Source organism: Carcharodon carcharias, chromosome 1 (assembly GCF_017639515.1).
Source record: "Carcharodon carcharias isolate sCarCar2 chromosome 1, sCarCar2.pri, whole genome shotgun sequence".
In the NCBI taxonomy this organism is placed as follows: Eukaryota; Metazoa; Chordata; class Chondrichthyes; order Lamniformes; family Lamnidae; genus Carcharodon; species Carcharodon carcharias.
Genome location: NC_054467.1, coordinates 119,154,925 through 119,162,634, shown reverse-complemented (window position 1 = coordinate 119,162,634; position 7,710 = coordinate 119,154,925).

Sequence of the window (7,710 nt, the reverse complement as noted above, 5' to 3'; positions counted from 1 at the left end):
CACCTGTTCCCTTATGTGTTTGACTTGCAGACTCCCTCGCCTGTCCTTGACCATGAGCCAAGTCTGTATCACATCCTAACCTAAGGGGTATGACTGCCCCTGGATCAAAATTGTTCAGGAATTTGGTTAAACATTAGACATTTATCTCTGGAGATAGAGGATGTACAAATTTAGATATTGTGTTTTTGATTCCAGAGAGTCAGGATGAATGCATTATTTTCAGGATGACAAAGTGTAACTCTTGGAGTGCCACAGGCATTACTGCTGGTGCCTCAACTATTCATGATCTATATTAATGACTTGGATGAAGGGAACGATTGCATTGTAGTCAAAATTTCCTGACGATACAAAATAGCTAGGAAAGCAAGTTGTGATGAGGCCACAAAGAGTCTGTAAAGGAATATAGAGAGGCTAAGTGAGTGGGCAAAAATGTGGCAGATTAAGTTTACTGTGGGAAAATGTAAGGTTGTCCATTTTGGTAGGAAGAACTGAAAAGGAGAATATTATTTAAATGGAGAGCGGCTACAGAATGGGTGTCCTTGCACACGAATCACAAAATGTTAGCATGAGGGTACAGCAAATAAGTAGGAGGGCAAATGGAGTGTTGGCCTTTATTGCAAGGGGGATGGAGTATAAATGTAGGGAAGTCTTGCTACAACTGTGCAGGCAAAACCACATAGAGAGTATTGTGTACAGCTTTGGTCATCTTAAGGAGAGTGTCACAAGGCTATGTCCCATTATTTTTGAAAATATGATTTTCAAACTTTCAACTGACTGAAAATTTTGCAATTTGAAATGAGACAGAAAAAACTGTTAAAAATACAAGGCCACCTTCCAGGGTGATTTTGAAAAACAAACAAACCACCCTTGGGGAGTGTAAAGAGGTGAAGAGAGAGATATTCTCTATAATTCAGAGACCCATTGAAACTCAGAACAGTCTAAGGAAGATACATTAAAATGCAAAGTGCCAGTTATTGAAAGAATGGCTGCCACAGACAGACCCATCCAAACACTCTTGGAAATACACAATGGATATAATAATTCAATGTCAGACTGCAGCCACTACAGAGAGAGAGATTACAAGAAAGCTTTCAGTAGAGGAAGAAGACTGAAAGCTGGGCTCTCTCCCTCTTTCTTTTGGAACAGGTGTATTATCTGGTTCTGAAGCCAACGTTACTAGTAAACTACTAGTGAACTGAGATCTCGTAATAATTGCAAAATCTTCTATATCTGACCTTATTCATGGAACCAGCTAATCCAAAACAGATGCAATGTTTAAAAGTCTATGCCTCAAGGACAATCAAAGGACACTTAACTGCATTTTTTAAACTTTGTTTTATTGGACTCTAACTTCCCTTAAATCTAATAGTGTGTGTGTGTGTGTGTATGTGTGTGTGTTTGTGTTTATATGTGGGGGTGTGAGTGTGTGTGTGTATGTGTGTGTGTGTTTATGTTTGTATTTATGTGTGGGTGCATGAGTGTGGGTGTGTGTGTATGTGTTTGTGATTGTGTGTGAGTGCGTGAGCTTGGATGTGTGTCTTTGTGTTTGTGTGTAGTTGTGTGAGTGCGTGTGTGTTTGTGTGTGAGTGTGGAAATGTATGTGTGTGTTTTTGTGTGGGTGTGTGAGTGTCGGTGTGGGTGGGTGTATGTCTGTGTGTATGTGTGTGTGTGTGAGTGTGCACGTGTTTGGGTGTGTATGTGAGTGCATGAGTGTGGATGTGTGTGTGTGTGTGTTTGTGTGTGAGTGGGTGAGTGTGGATGTGTTTGTGTGTGGGTTCGTGAGTGTGGGTGTGGGTGTGGGTGTGTGTATGTGTGTGTGCATGTGTTTCAGTGTGTGTGAGGGGTGTGTGTGTGTGTGTGTGTGTGTGGGTGTGTGGGTGCGTGAGTATGGGCCCCAATGACTGCATGAAGGCTGAATGCTTGACGTTGGTGTTTTATTATTTTTTCTCATGTTTAGTGGTTAATAAATTTGCCCTTTCTTTAACTCAAGGAAACCTTGTTGGATTGGCTCCTCATCGCTCACAGCTTAAATAGTTAAATCATTTGGATTTGGAAAAGCCATATCCTCATGAAAAAGAAACTTAAATCTTTGTTGTGACCAACGAAGGAGGCTGAATAGAGGGGACTCAGTTCACCCCTTTTCACCTGGTTGTAACAATGGACAGACTTCTAATGGAAGGAGCTCAGAGAAGGTTCATTAGGCTGATCCCTGGGATAAGGAGTTTGTCTTATGAGGAAAGGCTGAGCAGGTTGGGCCCATACTCATGGGAGTTTAGAAGATTGAGAGGTGATCTCATTGAAACATAAGATTCTGAGGGGGCTGGACAGGGTAGATGCTGAGTGGATGTTTCCTCTCATGGGAGAATCCAGAACCAGGGGGCACAGTTTAAATATAAGGGGTCTCCCACTTAAAACAGAGATGAAGAGGAATTTCTTCTCCCAGAGGGTCATTAGTATTTGGAATTCTCTTCCACAGAGAGCAGTGGAGCCTGGGTCATTGAATATGTTCAAGGCTGAGTTTAGCAGATTTTTGATTGACAAAGGAGTCAAGGGTTATGGCAGGCAGGCAGGAAAGTGGAGTTAAGGCCACATTAAATCAGCCATGATCTTAATGGCGGATCAGGCTTGACAGGCTGAATAGTGTTGGTAGTTTTAAAATCAATAATTTTAGTGTGACTTGACCACTTTGTAGTCTGATTCAATACATTATTTAATACAGTAAGCTAACGTGGTCAGAGCCATTTTGAACTAATACAGGATTCATTTTAAAAACTAAGCAGTTCCTGCATTATTCAAAACCAACCAGTGGACAAGTAGCAAGCCTCAACTATGAGACAGTGAAGAATAAGCAATTAATCAATATGTGTATTGGTAAGGGCTGGTAATATAACCTGTAACAGAAAGTATATAATGACTTCTTGATTTTAAAAATGCTAACTGAATATTATGAGAATTGTAAAACGATGGTTCTGAAGCCAGTCTGGAAAATTAAGGCATGCCTTCATGACCTTGAGAAGTTACACTAAGATGGGTAAAGATTGAGGCATTATTCAAGTATGAAACATTTTGAGTAGCCCCATTGTATTACCGTATGAGGAGGCTGCTCAGATGTATTAGGAACCAATCATAAATAAGCAGACAGTTAAGTTAACCAGTTATTGTTTGACAGTTAGGCTAATTTGAGATTTTTAAAAATGAGCTGAGTTATAAAATGAAGGTTTCAAGAAGCCATTTTGTTGGCATGTTATTCGCATACTGAGTGACCAAAGCGTTATTGTCACTCCAGCCTTCGGCCTGATCACCTGAGGAAGCCACGAGAAATCTATTTAGTTGCTGTTAAGCTTTTTCCTTTTACTGTTAATTGAAACTTTTTCTTTTATCTTTTTAACTTGTTACGTTTCTAACTTTTAATTGTCAATAAATCTTTTGAATTTACCATCTGAAGTGTTTAGTCTTGCCTGATGGTTAAATCTAGTTCAGACCAAATGATTTATTAGATAATTCATAATTGCGAATTTATTTCAAACGAGTGGTACCCTATAAATCAAATTCAACAGTGGCCTATTCCTGCTCTTATTTCTTATGTTCTTAATCAATACTGCCACTCCTCCTCCTTTCTTCCCTTCCCTAACTTTCTTGAATACCTTGTGCATAATTGTACCAGGTTTGCACTAAGTGCAGTAGCGGGTGGAAATAAGAACAATTTACCCGCCAGCCACAACGGTGGCTTGTCACGCCATATTTTCCCATTCCTGCCTCATTAATTATGCATTTCCAGAAAACACGCCAGGTCGCTGGCAGGGTGGCCTCTGATTCGCCTGCCCCGCTGTCACCTCAGGCCTTCAGTAAACTGGACGTCATATTTAAAGGGTGCCCCTGCACAGAGCGAGAACTCTACAAGGGATAGGAAGCTGCTGGGAACTGATAGCTGCCAAAGGGAGGAAATAAGCTGCCGCCAGATATAACGACGCCTCTCTCGAGCGCCTACTGGATGCAGTGGTAGCCTGCCGTGAAGTCCTCTACCACCACTCTAAATAAAGACCAGCAAGCAAGGTCACCAATCCAGTATGGAAGGCTGTGGCAGCGGTGGTCAGCGCTAACACCTGCAATAGAGGACAGCCACCCAGTGCAGGAAGAGGATGAATGGTCTCATTATCAGGGCAAGTCACTCTTCTCATCACTCTCAACTCAAACACTCACAAACCCATCATACATCCACAGGGATCTCACACCTCAAGGGACAATGGCATTAACTCTCACAGACACACTCACGTCTCTATCAGGCTCATATCGTCTCAAGCTCAGCCTGCCCATGGCTCCACTCACAAACATTCCATGCAGTGCCATGGTCCTACTCACACTCTCTCCATCTGTTTTCAGACAGGAGAAACTGGCTGACAACAGCAGAGCGAGGTCCCAGATCGGAGATGGAGTGGCACAGTAGACCCCTCACTCACTTTAAGGAGCATAGTATCGCGCTGACTAGTGAGGACATGGACCGTGCTTGCAGTGATGGTGAGATCGCCGGTAAGCACCCACGTGAGGATCCTGCACCACATCATCTCTCTCAACACAGCTGTGAGTGCTCTCTCTCCCGCTTTTGACTCTGCTGCCATGCACTAATTATTTCTATTTTGTTTCATAGGGAGCTCTGCCGAATGACCAACACCCTCCGCCAGCCAGTCCCTCAGCTCCATCCAGGTCCTCACCTCCAGCCAAGAGCTGGAAGTAAGCAGCCTGGGAGATCCATCACAGGGCTTACCCACACCCTCCCCCAGCACAGAGACACACACCTCAGTGGGACTTAGATCTAGAGCAGGCTCAGCTTCATATTCTGGTGGTCACCGCAAGTATACGTGTCCTGAGCAGGAGGAGGCAGGTTCAGCTGATCACCCTGGCACTCGGAGGACTGCTGGGGAAGATGCATCAGTGAGGTCCAAGTCAGGTGATGAGCCTCTGGATTTGGCCTTCCAACTCACCGTGGAGAGTCAACAGAAGGTGCGGGAGCATCACGCAGAGCTTTTGGAAGCCTTCAACAGAGTGGCTTACAAGTCAGAGGAGTGAGTCCGCCTTCTCACTGATGAAGTGGTGCCCACAGGTGCATTCATGGAGTTCTCCAAGGGATGGATGGCAGACACCATGGACACCCTGGTCCAGCAGGACGTGGAGTTGATTGCAGACCTGCACTCCATCGCGGTAACCATGGGTGAGTTCCTGCAGTGACAATGCAAGAGGAAAGTGGGACAATTCGACATCCCTCCAGGTGCTCCTTCCCCTCGAGGAGTCAGGCTGGGTCTCTCGTGCACCCGAAGGGAGGAGGAGTGGCAGCTGGAAACCGCTGGGTCTTCCACTCAGGAATCTCAGAGCCTGTCCTCTGTCATAGAGTCCTCTTTGCCTGTGATCCCCTCAAGTTTGTTCTCTGTCATGCAGAGGGAGCAGCTGGCCCATGGGAGGATGGTCAAAGCAAGCCAGGGCCCTCAAGGTCTCAGCTCTCCAGAGGACCCACGCTGAAGTCATCAGAGGCATCAGGGCCAACTATTGCACTGGCTGTCTCCACCCCTGCTGCAGATGTCAGGGCAGCACCTAGAAGAAGTGGCAGGCCTAGAAACGTTAGGAATTTCTGATAACGAGCGGTTGCACAGGAACACATTTTGTCACTTTGTAATCAGAAAATATATTCACTTTTACTGAATAATGTGTAATGGTGTCTTTCAGCTTAATTTACAGCCTTTGCGAGTCCTCCCCCTGCATCCCCCCCCGAACGCCACTAGCAGCTCAGCTGCACACAGCTAGACCATGAGTGATTCTGGAGGGGGATGTGTGTATGTGGCAGGGCCTTTCGGAGCCTCGTGCGAGCACTCTCCCACACACGCAGAGCCTTCCTTCATCACACTCATCTCAATGTCCCGAACATATTAAATGCTGCCTGCTGGGGTTCGCTTTCAGTTGTCCATCTGAGCTGAGCTGCATCTCCACCCACCCACTGATCACCATGGAGCACCTGTGGCCATCCAACACAAGGCTCTGCCCACTTTTGCTTTGAGAAGCATGGTGACTGTAAAGTTTGTCTTCAGCTCCCCTGCCCTTTCCCTTCTCTCAGTCACCCATGTCATTTCCTCCATCACTGTTGGCCCCTGACATCACCTTCCACTTCCCCACTGTCACCTACCAACCAGAACCCTTTTCTTTCCAGGATGCCCAGGTGAACGTGCATGTTCCCTACCTTCCTGAGAATCTCACCCCCATTCACACTGGCTTCCCTGATCTCCTCCTTCCCACCCCCAAGTCCTCACCAACCACCTTCACCATCCCTTCTACCTTCACACCCTCACCCTCCTACCCTACTGGTTCACTCTGCCCTTTCTCATTCTGACCATTCCCTCCTACCACGCCCTCCCTCAATTCACTCCCCAGGAGACAGTCATCAATTCCGCAGACCTCTCCCTTGCATGTTCACCTGGACATCCCCCCTTTATTCCTTCCTCCACTCTTACTCCTTCTTACGCTTGGACTCCTTCCCAACTTCAAACTCCCTCCTCCTCCCGGACTCCTTCCTCCTTCCTCCCCCTGGATTCTTTCCTCCTCCTGGGCTCCTTCCTCCACCCAAAGTCCTGCCTCCACCCCTGAACTTCTTCCCTTACACCTTCCTCCCCCCCCTTACACATTTCTCCTGACTTTCTGCATTCTTCTCCATTACAACCTTCCTGCTCCGTACTCCCCCACCCCCAGCCTCACCCTCGCTGCCCCCAGTACACCTTCCACTCCCAGTCAAACCTAGACCTTCCTCTCCACCCCTCGATGATCATCATTGCAGCCCATGGCCCATCTGCCAAAGCAGACCCCAGACATCAACTTTCTTGTGATCTTCCACTTTCCATGAGCTGCTTCACAGCGGAGCCATGTCCATGAGAATCCACCCAGCATGCAATGCACGTGTTCCTCCAGAATCCCGTTGCTGTCGGATTCCAGCATCTTCTGCTCTTCAGATGTCCCCGATGTGAGCAAGGTCCTGATGGTAAGTCCCAATTTCTGCATGTCACACTTGTCCAGGCATGTTGAGGGCTGGCGTGTTTTCCCGCCAATGTGCCCAGATGATGCAGCGTGGGTGGATGATTCCAGTGAGCAGGGTTTATAATAACACGCAGATGTATTGAAATTATGTTCCCAACTTGCGTCGGTGAAAAAAGTGGCCTGCCATTGATGGGTGGAGTGGATGATCACAAACTGTTTTCATGACGGCGTGAAACCGATCTTGGCCTCCCTGCCATATTGTCCGCTCAAGCCTGCTATGACTCCCAAAGCAAATGGAGAGGGAAAATTCCAGTCCTTGTATCCAGGGACAGAATTTTCAGGTCGGCTGGTGGCCGCGATTGGCAGAGTTGGGAGTGGCCGGGGAACAGCTACTGCAATCGGCCCCTGACTGTGATTTCATGGTGAAAGGTGCTCTGAAAGGCTCAGCACTACTGAGGTGGGGCCAGGAGGAGGGCGAGCGCTGAAGTCAGTACAGGCGCTGGGGAGCGCAGAAGGAAAGCTCCCTAAAGGCAGAGAGCTGCCTCAGGGAGCTGTGAGAATTTAAAGCCAATAAAAACAGAATTTAAACTCAGGAAAAATTGTCCACGCATCAGAATGAGATACCTTAATGTACAGATGATGAAAATTTTTTCAAAACATTTTAACCTTTCTTTTAACTAATCACAGAAACCTCATCCT